Source organism: Lathyrus oleraceus, chromosome 1 (genome assembly GCF_024323335.1).
Source record: "Lathyrus oleraceus cultivar Zhongwan6 chromosome 1, CAAS_Psat_ZW6_1.0, whole genome shotgun sequence".
NCBI lineage: Eukaryota > Viridiplantae > Streptophyta > Magnoliopsida > Fabales > Fabaceae > Lathyrus > Lathyrus oleraceus.
Window position 1 is genome coordinate 375,489,794 of NC_066579.1, and position 15,738 is coordinate 375,505,531.

General features: G+C 42.2%; 1 pseudogene; it reads left to right on the top strand.

The window, feature by feature from the left end:
* Positions 1-3,082: 3,082 nt before the first annotated feature.
* LOC127108007 (uncharacterized) lies at positions 3,083-15,735 on the top strand (annotated as a pseudogene).
* Positions 15,736-15,738: the final 3 nt, after the last annotated feature.

Below are 15,738 nucleotides of genomic sequence, written 5' to 3' on the forward strand. Positions count from 1 at the left end.
TCAGTTGGCTATCATGATCTATGGAGTTGTGTTGTTCCCTAGCATGCCTAATTTTGTGGATCTTGCTGCTATCACCAGTTTCATTGGAGGAAATCCGGTTCCTACATTCTTAGCTGACACTTATTATGCTATACGCAGCAGGCATGGTAAGGGTGGAGCTATCAGGTGTTGTCTCCCATTGTTCCTCAGATGGTTCTTGTCCTTTCTGCCGACTAGTGGACCTTTTATGGATACCCAGAGCAATCATAAGTGGACTCAGAGGATCATGTCTCTCACATCCTATGATATCAGGTGGCAAGCTTAGAGGTTGAATGTGTGTAATGTCATCATGAGTTGTGGAGAGTTTTGTAATGTGCCACTCATAGGGACTAAGGGTTGCATCAATTACAACCCGGTTCTTTCTCTCCGTCAGTTGGGGTTTGTCATGAATGGAAGGCCACTAGATGCTGACATAACTGAGAGTGTGTACTTTGAGAAACAGAGTGACCCAGCTAGATTGGAGCAAATGGGAAGAGCTTGGAAGAACATTGGTGTCAAAGATGGATTTGTGCTGGGGAAGAAGTTTTCCATTGCTACGCCTGCTTACCTTGATTGGGTCAAGGATAGAGTTGGAACTTTGTTGTTACCCTATGATAAAATGGAGCCATTGCAAGAACAAACACCTTTGATACATTCTGAGAATGTGCCTGCTGAGCATTACAAACAAGCCTTAATGGAGAATCGGCGGTTGAAAGAGAAAGAACAAGAGATCCAGATGGAGCTTTACAAAGCCAAAGCTGATAAGTTGAGTTTGGCCCATAAACTCAAAGGGGTGCAAGGTGAGAGTGCTAGCAGATTGAAAAGCAAGAAGAGGTCTTATGAGGAGATAGAGACAATGCTGAATGAAGAACACCGTGAGCATTTGAGGTTGCAAAAAGCGGAAGCTAATTACCAAAAGAAGTTACGGGACTTGGAAAAGCAGCTTAGGGACAAAGATGTTCAGTTGAAGAAGGAAGCAGACCTAAGACATGCATCAGAAAGGCAGCTCAGAGAAGAAGTAGTGGAACTCAGGGAGCAACTGAAGGAGAAGCTCACTCCTTTACCGGATTGTTCAGAGTGTGACCTGTTGATAGACCAGTGCCAGTACCTGAAGACTCTCATCCCTGGAGGACGACCTCTTTAGTTTGTCTTGTTGTTTACTTTGAGAATCACCTCCAGGATTGTTGGATGGGATTCCTTGTTTTACTCTGATGATTTGAATCTTTGATTGAACTTTGTTTGTATGATCTCATTTCTCATAGTTATAGATGAGGTTGTTGATGTTTCACCTTGTGCTCATCATTCAATGTATGTTGCTTCCTTGTTGTTGATGTTGCAGGTTCTCATTTTTCAAAAGTGAATAGGGCTCTTGAACGCCTGAGGAATATACATAGCATATGCATCATGCGCATCATGCGCATCATACGCATCATACACATATTATTCTTGCATTACAGGTTTTCTTGTTGAGATTTCTCACTCTGGTTCCTGGCTTAGGCAGGATTGCTTATCGTCGTCCGCACCGCTACGCAACAAGACTGAATCAACAGAGAAGTATGGACCAAGTTCAGGCTGAATTGGCAGAGATGAGGGCTAACATGGCCCAGTTTATGAATATGATGCAAGGGGTTGCGCAAGGGCAAGAGGAGCTTCGAGCCCTGGTCCAGAGGCAGGAAGCTGTGGTTCCACCTGTCAACCGTACTTCGCCGGAAGTCCCTGTTAATGACAACGTTGTTGCTGCTACTATCCCTGTCAACAACTATGCTGTGAGTGATGAACTGAGAGGTATCAGAATTAATGGACAACCCATTGCTCAAGAGACTGTCAATGCCAGAGCAACCCGTGCTCTGGTTCGCCATCCTGCTCCGCTGGTTGATAGACAGGAGGATATGTTTACCCTCCTAAGTGAGGACGATGAAGTTGTAAGAACTGAAGAGAGGGACAGGAAGGTTGATGCCCTAGCTGAGAAAATTCGTGCCATGGAGTGTCAGAACTCTTTGGGATTCGATGTAACCAATATGGGTTTGGTTGATGGGCTGAGAATTCCTTACAAATTCAAGGCGCCATCCTTTGACAAATATAATGGCACTTCTTGTCCTCGCACCCATGTGCATGCTTACTACAGAAAAATCTCCGCATACACTGATGATGAGAAGATGTGGATATATTTTTTCCAAGACAGCTTGTCTGGAGTGTCTTTGGACTGGTACATGGACCTGAAGAGGGAGTCTGTTAGAAGCTGGAGGGATCTGGGGAAGCCTTCTTGACGCAGTATAAGCACAACATGGATATGGCTCCGAGCAGGACCCAACTACAGAGTCTGTTCCAGAAGTCTTGTGAAAGCTTCAAGGAGTACGCCCAGAGATGGCGTGAGTTAGCTGCAAGGGTGCAACCTTCTATGTTGGAGAGAGAGCTGACTGACATGTTTATTGGAACACTGCAGGGTGTGTTCATGGACCGGATGGGGAGTTGCCCGTTTGGTATCTTTTCCGATGTGGTTATCTGCGGAGAGAGGACTGAGAGCCTTATCAAAGCAGGGAAGATTCAAGATTCTGGTTCTTCATCTTCCAGTTCTAAGAAGCCATTTTCTGGGGCACCCCGAAGGAGGGAATGGGAGACTAATGTTGTGTATCACAGAAGGAATGTAAACAGAGGACAGTATCGTCAGGTTGCCGCTGTGACCATCCCAACTCAACCTCAGCAACAACAACAGAGAGCACCGCAACAACAACAACAGCAACGCCCATTTCAATCAAGGCAGAGAATGCCCGAACGTCATTTTGATCCGTTGCCCATGACGTATGCTGAATTGCTTCCTGAACTGCTCAGGTTGAAATTTGTTGAGCTTCGCACCATGGCTCCGTTGACAAGAATTCCTGCTGGGTATGACGCCAACATCCGTTGCGACTTCCATTCCGGTGCACCGGGGCACCATATTGAGAATTGTCGGGCTTTTCATCATAAGGTCCAGGATCTGATTGATGCCAAAACAATCAACTTTGCTCCTGTTCCGAATGTTGTGAACAACCTTATGCCTCAACATGGTGGGCCCAGGGTGAACAATATGGAAAGTGAGGACGCTGTGGATTTGGTAGTCAATGTTGATGATGTGCAAACCTTGTTGTTGGTGGTGAAGGAACGTCTGTTGAAAGGGGGAGTGTTCCCGGGCTGCGATGATGGTTGTTCAGACTGTGATGAACGTGGGAATGGTTGTGACAAGCTAAGGAGAGGTATCCAGGGTTTAATTGATGATGGTTGCCTGCAGTTTGCTCCGGCTGTAAAAGATCGTGGGGTGGTATCAACTGTCACCATTTACTTCAAATCGTCTGAGGGTCCCGGACGTGCTCCGAGAAATGTTAGTGCACCCGTAACTGTTGGTACTCAAGTAACCATATCTGCACCAGTAACGGTTGGTACTCCTACTACTATTGTTGCTTCTGATAGAAGACCTGTTGAGAACAGTAGGGCCGTTTCTTGGAAGTATGATAATGCTTACCGTAACAACAGAAGGCCAGAAAGTCAGATCAGACCAGTGAATCAGGCTCCAGTGACCATTGGTGTGCCAGTTAAAGCTCCAGTAACAGTTGGTCCGGCTGTGGACAATGTGGGAGGACCTGGAGGGTTTACAAGGAGTTGTCGTCTGTTTGCGCCACAAACTTTGAGAGATAGCAATGCTGAGGCTCTTGCCAAAGCAAAAGGTAAGCAAGCTGTGATGGAAGAAGGACCTGTGCAGAAGGAGGCGCCTGAAGGCTCCTTTGAGAAAGATGTAGAGGAGTTTATGAAGATCATTAAGAAGAGTGACTATAAGATTGTGGACCAACTGAACCAAACTCCGTCCAAGATATCTATCCTTTCTCTGTTGTTGTGTTCTGAGGCACACCGTAACGCCTTGCTGAAGATGTTGAATCTGGCTTACGTGCCTCAAGACATTTCTGTCAACCAGCTGGAGGGTGTTATTGCAAATGTGAGCACGAGACATGGTTTGGGGTTCACAGACTTGGATTTGACACCTGAAGGTCGTAATCACAACAAAGCCCTGCATATCACCATGGAGTGCAAAGGCGCAGTATTGTCGCATGTGTTAGTGGATACTGGCTCGTCTTTGAACGTATTTCCCAAGAAGATTTTGAGCAAGATTGATGTTGAAGGGGTTGTCCTCACTCCGAGCGATCTGACAGTCCGAGCTTTCGATGGATCTAAGCGATCTATTTTCGGTGAAGTCACGTTGCCAGTGAAGATAGGCCCGGAGGTATTTGATATCATCTTCTATGTGATGGATATTCAACCAGCATATAGTTGTCTATTGGGGCGTCCCTGGATACATGGGGCTGGGGCAGTTTCATCAACTCTCCATCAGAAGCTGAAGTACGTGTGGAACGGTTAGGTTGTGACTGTGTGCGGCGAGGAGGACATTCTTGTAAGTCATCTATCTTCCTTCAAGTATGTGGAGATGGATGGCGAGATCCATGAAACTCTTTGTCAAGCGTTTGAGACCGTTAATCTTGAGAAGGTGGCTTTTGTTGAGTAGAAGAAGTCAGGTGCCTCAATCGCATCATACAAGCAGGCTATGGAGGTTGTCAACTCTGGCAATGCAGAAGGCTGGGGCAAGATGGTTGACCTGCTCGTGAAGGAAGACAAATTCGGTATTGGCTATCAACCTCTTCAGGCAGAGCAGGATGTTCAGAAAGGGCCGAGTGCCTTCACCAGCGCTGGGTTGATGAATCATGGCGACGTCTTTGCAACTGGTAGTGAAGACGGTGACAGTGATTATGATGTGGACAACTGGGTGCGCCCGTGTGCTCCAGAGGAGATGGTGAATAATTGGACAGCCGAAGAAATAGTCCCAGTTACTCTTCAGACAGAGTAATTTTCTTTTGTTTTTCATTCTGCATAAAACCCTACGCTCTGCCCAAGGCGTATTGGTTCATTGTAGGGCCACATCATGTTTGAATTTTCAATGATTATCATTAATAAAGGACGTTTTGCAATCAAATTTGTGCTCACTATCTTTCTGTTTTTATTTTCATTTTCAAAAACAATAAAAATGGAAATGTTCTTTTGTTTTTGTGACTTTCTTGAACTCTTTTTCTAAAATAAAGCATTGAACATCGTTCATGCAGAATTGATCTCGCGGACTGCATTATAAACAGTTCTGTTATGGCTCAGTATGATTTCGATAATCCCATTTACCAAGCCGAAGAGGAGAGTGAGGAAGATTGTGAACTCTCCAAAGAATTGGTCAGATTATTGAAGCAGGAGGAAAGGGTCATCCAACCTCATCAGGAGGAGTTAGAAGTTATTAACCTTGGTACCGAGGATGCCAAGAAAGAGATCAAGATCGGGGCTGCTTTAGAGGAATCTGTCAAGAGAAGGCTGATCGAAATGTTGCGAGAATATGTGGAGATATTCGCATGGTCGTACCAAGATATGCCTGGTTTGGATACAGATATTGTGGTGCACAGGCTACCTCTCAAAGAAGATTGTCCTTCGGTAAAGCAGAAGCTTCGTATAGTCCTGATATGGCTGTCAAGATCAAAGAAGAGGTTCAAAAGCAGTGGGATGCGGGTTTTCTAGTAGTTACCAACTATCCCCCTTGGGTGGCCAACATCGTTCCCGTGCTGAAGAAGGATGGTAAAGTCAGGATGTGTGTCGATTACAGAGATTTAAACAGAGCCAGTCCAAAAGATGACTTCCCATTACCTCACATTGATGTATTGGTTGATAACACTGCTCAATCTTCGGTTTTCTCTTTCATGGATGGATTTTCTGGCTATAATCAGATCAAGATGGCGCCAGAGGACATGGAAAAGACGACATTCATTACACCTTGGGGCATGTTCTGCTATAAGGTGATGCCATTTGGGCTGAAGAACGCCGATGCTACCTACCAGAGGGCTATGACGACTTTCTTTCTTGACATGATGCACAAAGAAATTGAAGTGTACGTGGATGATATGATTGCGAAGTCTTAGACAGAAGAGGAGCACTTGGTAAATTTGCATAAGTTGTTTGAAAGGCTGAGAAAGTTCAAACTGAGGCTGAATCCAAACAAGTGTACGTTTGGGGTGAGATCCGGGAAGCTGTTAGGCTTCATTGTCAGTGAGAAAGGGTTGAGGTTGATCCAGCGAAGGTCAAAGCTATTCAAGAAATGCCTGAACCAAAAACGGAAAAGCGGGTCCGTGGGTTTTTAGGGAGGTTGAACTACATTGAAGGTGAGAAAAACAACAAAAAGGGGGGTTTGAATTATTTTGGAAAATAAGCGCTTTTGCAAAAATAAAATCACACAGGATTTTATACTGGTTCGCTTATAACACAAAGATACTTCAGTCCACCCGGCCAAGGTGATTTCGCCTTCAAAAAGGACTTAATCCACTAATCTTGAAAGATTATTACAACCAACGTCTAAAAGAAGGATCTCTTAGTCCTCCCAAGTATACAGATTGCGCAGAGTCACTTGAGGAATAAAAACAACTTAGATAAAAGCAGAATTTGTAATCTAGAGTGCTTCTAGAATAAAGCAAATATTACAACGATTAGAACAAATAAGAAATTTCACGTTATGAGCAAAAGCTCGTGAAAGATTAAGAGAGAGTAGAGTATTTCTGTGCGTTCAGGTGTGTCTCTCAATGAGGTTCTTCGTCTTTATATAGAGGTGAAACGACCGTTGTAGTGATGGCAGATATTTTGTCTTGATGAGAGTTTAATGCCATAACTTCTGTTGTTTCTTGCCATAACAGATTTGTCTCCCTGAATAACTTCTTTCCAAAAATTGTTTCTTTCCATTTGAAGTTGTAGTTGCCGTTACTCTTTCTGGATATGGAAATTCTTTGTCAGAGTCAGCATTGTTCTGTTAGTCTGAGATCTGTGAGATGTGACTTCAGAGCTTCTGATAGTCCTGTTCTTTTAGATTTTTAGTGTAGTCTTCAGATGACGTTGAGATCTTCTGATATGCCGTTGCTCAGAGTCAGAACTTCTAATTCGCTCTTCTTCTTCAGATGCTTCTGATATTCTGATATGCTGTTTTGCTTAGAGTCAGAACTTCTAGAGCGCGTTTCTACTTCAGATGCTTCTGATATTCTTGGTAACTGTATCTGATTTGATTCTGTATCTGATGAAGCGATCAGATTTCTTTCTTTTTGTTTAGAGTCCTGCACACTTAGAAACTTTTCGTTAGAGTGTCATTTTTGGTTTCATCCTTTGTTATCATCAAAATCCTGGGATCTGTTGTAGAACAATTTTTGTTCTTACAATCTCCCCCTTTTTGATGATGACAAAACAAACTCAAATGACAGATGAAACAATTAGAGATAAGAGTTTATTAGATCAGATAGACATGAGCTCCCCCTGAGATAGGCTAGGGAGTTCAGAAGTTCCTACCAGAGCTTCCAAGCAATGAAGTTTCTAGATATCTTTCTGCAAATTTCTAAGTCGAAGATTGTTAGATAGATTTTTATTGAATAGTATGTTTGTAGAGTACTTAAGGAAATTAGACAAGTTTTTCATCATAGCTGTTTGATTTCTCCCCCTTATTGTCAGAATCAAAAAGACTTAGTAAGCAAATAATAAGCAGGAAGAAAATATATATATATATATATATCCAGATAGAAGAAAAAACATTAGAGACTAAATAGGAAAAATCAACAAGCAAGAGAAAAATCCTAGGTGCCTAAGGGTTGGGAGGAGGAGGCATTCTCTAAAGCAGTTGTGTCAGCAGGTTCTGAATGTTGACGTTGACTGAGTCCTGTTGATCCAATCTGGCACGAACTTCCTTCTGCTCTTTCTGGAGTTCCTCCACAGTCTTGAGAACTAGAGGGACAAAATTAGATGACTCCCCCTCAGTCAGAGCACTCTGTTCTGCAGCACGAATAGATTCAGCTTCAGCAGCGACTTGTGCTTCGGCTTCAGCAGCAGCAGCGTCAGTAAGAGCTTTAGCTTCAGCTTCCTTGACCCTTTGAATTTCTTCCTGTCTAGCTTTTTCTTCTGCTTCCCTTCTGGCCTGTTCCTCAGCTTCTCTGGCTAAGCGCTCCTGTAGTCTAGCCTCAGCGTCTCTGATAAAGTCGTTTCTGACTTGCTTAGAGAGGTTTTTCAGTTTAAAAGCCTCAGAGGTCATCCAGCCAATGACTCTGTTCCAGTGTGTCCTCACAGAGGAAGGATCATCACTGATGTCAGAGTTTATGGTCAGAGACTTGACCTTTTCCACTGATGCTCCTGCAAACAGCATAATTGCTTCCTCTAAGGTTGGCAGGGAGTTTTCTAGTTCAGAGGGTGGAGGTGAAGAGGTTGGAGGGCTTAGGTTGAGAGTTTGAGCTTCAACGGAAGTGTTTGGAGGGGTAATGTCAGAGGTATTGAGGTCAGAGGGTTGAACGTCAGATGGAGTGATGGTTGGTTGTTCTGTGGATGGTGAGGTTACTTCAGGTTCAAGTGGAGGTTGTTGTGGTTGTTGTGAAGCACGGTTTAAAGTCTGAAGTTGGGCTAGAGTAGGAGAAGCGGGGTCAGAAAGTTCTGTGTCAGAAGAGATGATAAAGTAGGGAGGTGATTCTGGGGCTGAGGATGAGGAAGTGGTTTGATTCATTTGTTCAGCTTCAGATATGGGTAAGGAGGTATTGGCAAGATTGAATTTTGGTAGAGGTTGAGATGTTCTGGTCGTTGAAGGAGGGGTTTCAGATGTGGTGTAGTGGGGTGTTGGTAGAGGAATGGAAGAAGCAAGTTGCTGTACAAAAGTAGCAGGAGAGGCAGACTAACCATAAGACTTATGCAGAGGTCTGGAGGTCTTGATTCGGAGGATTCTCCTAGCTTTGCTTTCTTCGCCTTCGACGTCTTCTCAGATGGACCTCTTTTAACCCTCACGAACTCTGGAGTTGTATCTGACAGTTCGCTCAACCTGAATTCTGAGATGTCCACTCCTTCATCCTTTAGACGTTGGAGATAATGGAGAATTGCTTCTTTGGGTTCTTCCTTGTAGAACATTCATAGACCATTGGGAATTTCCCTCTGATCTTTTAAGGCTTCCCACGAGGTGTCCAGAGTAGGTCTAACGATGACCTTCTCCAGAATCCCCATGCTCTTTAAATTCCTGGAGTTCAGAGGCCTTCCGATTTTTATTGCCGCGTCTTCCATGAGCATGTGTTTTACCAGATGGTCCACGAGACCATTTTCTATCAGTACATCTGAGATTAGTCTTCCCAGAGGGATGTACGTTCTTGGCTTCATGTGATTCCTGGTTTCTCGTACAGAATCTCTGAGGTATTTGAATAGAAGTGCAGGGAGGCATAACTTCAGACCTTTGTGAATGCAGTACAAAATGCATTTTTGATTTGTGTTGATGTAATCTGATGAATTTGACGCTGGGCGGTGATGGATTGTACCCAGAATGATTTTGAGCCAAACCCGGAGGTTCTGATGTAGTTCCTTGTTCTTTGAGGGGTTACCTTCTGCGTTGAGTTTGAAGATTGTTGGATTGATTTCTTGAGATATGTATTTCGCCCTGGGATTGATGTTGTAAATCCTTCTACCTCCAGATTTCTCCATGTTCAGCAAGGCAGCGATGGACTTTTCAGTGATCACAATCTTTACTCCCAGAACGTAGGAGACGATGAAATGATCGTCAGCATCAGCAAATCTCCAGAACTCCTTAATGAGATATGGGTAAACTGGACCGTAGAGGCGTTGAAAGTAGTTTCCCCAACCTTGTTTGTGAAGTTCTTCGGTGAGGTCTACGCCATTTCTTTTCATGTTATCAAAATCCACTAGGGATTCACACAGCACTTCCAGTTTGTCAAAAGGAGTTGCAAGGTTGATGTGGGGCTCACGATCAAGAATGTGAGGCTCCTTGTAGATTTGTGTTGGAACAACGCTTATGACCGTTGGAGTAGGGTTGCTGGTGCTTTGATATGGGTTGCTAGAATCCATTTGCTGAGAGAAGTTGAACACAGATTGTTGTTGAGAATCCATGGAGATGATGAAGAACTGAGATGAAGATGAACTGTTTGCAGAAATGCCTGAGAGACTAGGGTTAACGAGTGAGTGAGAGTGAAGTGTGTGCAAAGTGGGAAAAGAGTGTTTAAATACCCAAAAGGGCACATGCAAAACGACACAGAACACAGAGTTTAAGCACACAAACCAAGTTAGCACGTTTAGAGGGAGAAATGATTATGGCTCATAAATGATTGTCTAATCCCAACAGTTCGCACACTGCTCGAGGAGATCTCAAGAGTCTGTTCCTTGATTACTGTTGGACAGCTGTCTAGAAGTTCCAAGGTTAGACGCAAGTCACTCCACGTGTTTGATTTATCTGATCTTCAGGAATACCAAACGAGTGGTTCCTGGAGATTTCTAATTCAGATAGCTTCTTAACTAGGTGGAAGTATCAGAGTCAGAGACAGAATTCATTTGTTTATGTCAGAGTCTCATTTAACAACTTCAGAGGCACATTTTTCTCAGGGCAGTTTTGAAAGTTCAGATTTTCTAAGATAAAGAGGAATCTATCTTCAGCTAAAGGCTTGGTAAAGATATCTTCCCATTGATGATCTGTATCAATGAACTTCAATGTTACTATCCCTTTCTGAACATAGTCTTTGATAAAATGATGTTTTATTTCAATGTGCTTAGCTCTGGAGTGTAGAATGGGATTCTTACTTAAACAAATGGCAGCAGTATTATCACAAAAGATAGGAATGTTACTCTCAAAGATTTGCAGATCCTCTAACTGATTTTTCATCCAGAGCATCTGAGTAGTGCACAGTGATGCTGAGATATATTTTGCTTCTGCGGTTGATAGAGCTATGGTTGATTGTCTTTTGCTGGCTCAGGATATCAGATTGTTTCCCAAGATTTGGCAATTTCTAGAGGTGGTTTTTCGTTCCAATCTGTCTCCTGCGTAATCTGCATCACAACAACCAGATAGTCTATACTCTGATGTTTTCTCATACATCAAGCCTAGATTAGGGGTTCCCTTCAGATATTTGAGAATTCTCTTAACTGCTGTTAAGTGAGTTTCTCTAGGATCTGATTGAAATCTGGCACACAGACAGACACTGAATAAAATATCAGGACGAGTAGCAGTCAGATAGAGAAGAGAGCCTATCATACCACGATAGAGCTTCTGACAAACCTTTTTACTGATTTCTTCTTTCTCAAGAATGCATGTTGGATGCATGGGGGTCTTTGTAGAATTGCATTCATCCATATCAAACTTCTTCAGAATGTCTTTTATATATTTGCTTTGATGAATGTACGTGACTTCTGGAGTTTGGTTGATTTGAATTCCTAAGAAGAACGTGAGTTCTTATATTAAGCTCATTTCAAATTCTGCCTGCATTAACTCAGAGAATTCTTGACACACAGAGGCGTTAGCTGAACCAAAAATGATATCATCAACGTATATCTGGCATATCATGAGATCATTGTTAAGGTTTTTACAGAAGAGTGTGGAGTCAACTTTCCCTCTGATAAAATTGTGTTCTAAAAGAAAGTTACTTAAACGTTCATACCAAGCTCTGGGAGCTTGTTTAAGTCCATATAAAGATTTTTTAAGTTTAAAAACATGTTCTGGATAATTTGGATTTTCAAAACCTGGAGGTTGGTTGACATACACTTCTTCTGATATATAACCATTAAGGAATGCGCTCTTGACATCCATTTGATATAATTTGATAGAGTGATTTATAGCGAAAGATACAAGAAGACGAATAGATTCTAACCTGGCGACTGGAGCAAAGGTTTCATTGTAGTCAATACCTTCTTGTTGACTGTAACCTTGAGCTACCAGTCGAGCTTTTTTTCTGACGACTTCTCCTTTTTCATTCAGCTTGTTTCTGAATACCCATCTGGTTCCAATAACGTGAGTGCCTCTGGGCTTGGGAACAAGATCCCAGACATCATTCTTTGTGAATTGATCTAACTCTTCTTGCATGGCTAGAACCCAGTCGTTATCTTGAAGTGCCTCATCACAGGACATAGGCTCGATCAGAGACACTAGTCCCGGAGGAGTCTCTTCAGAGGTCTTGAAGGTAGATCTGGTTCTGACAGGTTCGTCCTTGTTACCCATAATCAATTCTTCAGATATGTTATGGCGACTTTTAGCTTTCTTTGGAATTAATGGAAGATTGATTTCCTCAGGATTTTGAATGGCAGTTGCTTCTGGAACTTTGTCAGATCCTGCAAGAGTGATTTCTATATCTGCAAAATTCTCAACTAGCTTTGACTTTTCAGGGTCAAGCTTATCGTCAAATCTGACATGAATTGATTCTTCCACAATTTTGGTTTCTGTATTGTATACTCTGTAGCCTTTAGAGCGTTCTGAGTATCCTAACATAATACCTTTCTGTGCTTTGGAATTAAACTTGTTCAGATGTTCTTTAGTGTTTAAAATAAAACAGGAACATCCAAATGGATGAAAGTAGGAAATGTTTGGTTTTCTTCCTTTACACAGTTCATAGGGAGTCTTGTTCAGAATAGGTCTTATGGATATTCTATTCTGGATGTAACACGCTGTATTTACAGCTTCAGCCCAAAAGTGCTTAGCTACATTTGTCTCGTTGATCATGGTTCTGGCCATCTCTTGGAGTGTCCTATTTTTCCTCTCTACAACTCCATTTTGTTGTGGAGTTCTAGGGCAGGAGAAATCATGGGATATTCCATTAGAGTCAAATAGTTCCTCAAAAAATTTATTTTCAAATTCCCCACCATGATAACTTCTGACTTTAATAATTTTAGAGTCAAACTCTTTTTGCACTTTGGAGCAGAAACTGGTAAATACAGAGTGAGACTCACTCTTGTGCTTTAGGAATTTAACCCATGTCCAGCGACTGAAATCATCAACAATGACTAGTCCATACTTCTTTCCATTGACTGATGTTGTTTTCACAGGACTAAGTAAATCAATGTGAAGAAGTTCCAGAGGCTTGGAGGTAGTAACAATATTTTTCTTTTTGAAAGATGTTTTTGAAAATTTTCCTTTCTGACATGCTTCACATAGAGCATCTGAAGAAAACTTCAGTTTAGGCAGACCTCTGACTAACTCGAGTTTATTTAGCTGAGATAATTTTCTCATGCTAACGTGGCCCAAGCGTCTATGCCATACCCATTGCTCTTCGTGAACAAACATTAGACATTTAACATTTTATTCTTTTAAATCAGAAAGATTGATTTTATAAATATTGTTTTTCCTCTTGCCAGTGAATAGAACATAACCATTGTTTTGATTTATAGCTTTACATGTTTTTTGATTGAAGATTACATCATAACCGTTATCACTTAATTGACTTATGGATAACAGGTTATGCATTAATCCTTCTACATATAAAACATCAAATATAGAGGGAAGAGTACCATTACCAATAGTTCCGGAGCCTCTGATCCTTCCTTTCTGATCTCCTCCGAAGCCAACGAATCCAGCGTCTTTAAGTTCCAGGCTTTGGAACATAGACTTTCTTCCGGTCGTGTGACGCGAGCATCCAGAGTCCAGGTACCATGACTAGTGTTTGAACTTTGCTGCATAAGATATCTGCAACATAAACAATCTTATCTTTTGGTACCCAGAGTCTCTTGGGTCCTGTCATACCCCAATTTTGGCCCTGAAAATTTCTCCCCATCAATCACTCATTTGCGTTCTTTCTTCATTCACCTTCATATCCTTCATTCATGTTCACGTTTACTATTTCATATTTTTTACGTTTTTCACGTTCCAAATTTACATTCATATTTTTTTCATTTCACATTAAAAAAAATTCCATTCATATTCAAGAATTTCCACATGCTCATTCATAGTTCGATTACTTCATTCATTCATTCAATCATTATCATCCATGCACATGGCATATGAATAACTTATAATAAAAAAGCATCTCATCACATGAATACATGAAGTTTCTAAGATGCAAAGAGAGATCCTTGTCTTGCTACAAAAAACACCAATTTTCATTCATTGCAAATCGTAGGTTATTCCAAAAAATACATAATTTACAGATGAGCCTGGTCCTCATTCAGCTGGGAATGTTCCCGAATCCAACCGTCGTTTAGGTAGTGAGTTTCTCGAGCACTCCAATGAATTTCACAGTAAACCTGCTTATCACCATGACTACAGTGCCTGGACAGCCTGCCATTTTATTCCTCACCAGCTGCAGCAGTGTCAAATGAATGCTTTTGAGAGCCACTTTTATCCTTATCCTATCGAGAACCAGCTCCAGTGTGTTCCAATTAATATGTTATCTCAGGGTTACTCGCGGGAGCAATATCAAGAATTTCAGTATTTTGTGGTCATAAACTTTGAGGCAACCTGTGATAAGGATAAAAATCCCCGTCCTCAAGAAATAATTGAGTGTCCATCTGTCATGGTGAGTAGTGTCACTGGTCAGCTGGAAGCATGTTTTCAAACTTATGTGAAGCCTACTCGCAATCAGCTTCTGAGTGACTTCTGCAAGGATCTGACCGGTATCCAACAAATTCAGGTAGACATAGGTGTTACATTGAGTGAGGCTCTACTGAGGCATGACAAATGGCTCGAGAAAAAGGGAATAAAGAAGGCCAACTTTACTGTGGTTACATGGTCTAGCTGGGACCGTCGTGTGATGCTTGAATCTGAGTGCCATTTCAAGAAAATATGAAAGCCACCTTATTTCAATCGCTGGATCAACTTGAGAATTCCTTTCAGCGAGGTATTTAATGATGTGAAGGGAAATCTTGGAGGAGTTCGAATAGGAATTGAAGCTAAGCCGTCTGCCAAATTTGTTGCCGGAATACTTGCAACTTGGTTTAGCGGAGGTGTTGTTGTACCACTTGCACTCAGCTATCCAGAAGTAGAGCTCCTGTATGTGATGAATAATTCGGATGTGTCTGCAATACTAAGTACTGAAGATCATAGTGAGTTAATGCAAAACATTGCCAACAAAACATCTCCTCGGTTTTTTTTTCATATTCCGCTCGTTTCTAATAAGTCCTCCGAGAAGAGCAACAACGGACATTCAAAAAATGGAGAAAGTGATGCAGATAGAATTTTCCTGGAAAACATTGAAAGATCAAGTGAAGATCTAGCACTGATTTTGTACACTAGCGGGACAACAGGTAAACCTAAGGGAGTTGTTTATACACACAGAAGCATCCTTGCTCAGGTCCAAGCCTCGACAAAAGCATGGGAGTACACATCAACTGACCGGTTTTTGCATTGTCTACCATTACATCATGTCCATGGGCTTTTCAATAGTTTATTCGCCCCTCTCTACGTCGGTTCCACGGTTGAGTTTTCTTCCGAAATTTAGTGTCAGTGGAATTTGGAAGAGATGGCGTGAGTCATATCCAACTGAAGGATATGAGGCTGATGATGCTATAACTGTATTCACCGGAGTTCCAACTATGTACACTCGATTAATACAAGGTTTTCATGCCATGGATCCAGAGCTGCGAGCCACTTCTGCATCTAGCGCAAGGAACCTACGTCTAATGATATGTGGGTCCTCTGCACTTCTTCAACCTGTTATGCAAGAATGGGAATCCACCACCGGACATCGCTTATTGGAGCGATGTGGCATGACTGAATTTGTCATTGGCGGGACTGTCTATCCTGGTTTGACCTTAACAGCAGGCACCGTGTGGTGGGTATTGAATTCCTTGAACGTACCTCTCTCGGTTGAAACTGTTTGTGTATTTACAGCACTTATTCTCAGCCTTTGCCTCGTGGGAAACTTATCTATTAATGAAGGAGGTTAAGGGTTCCGGAGCTGGCTT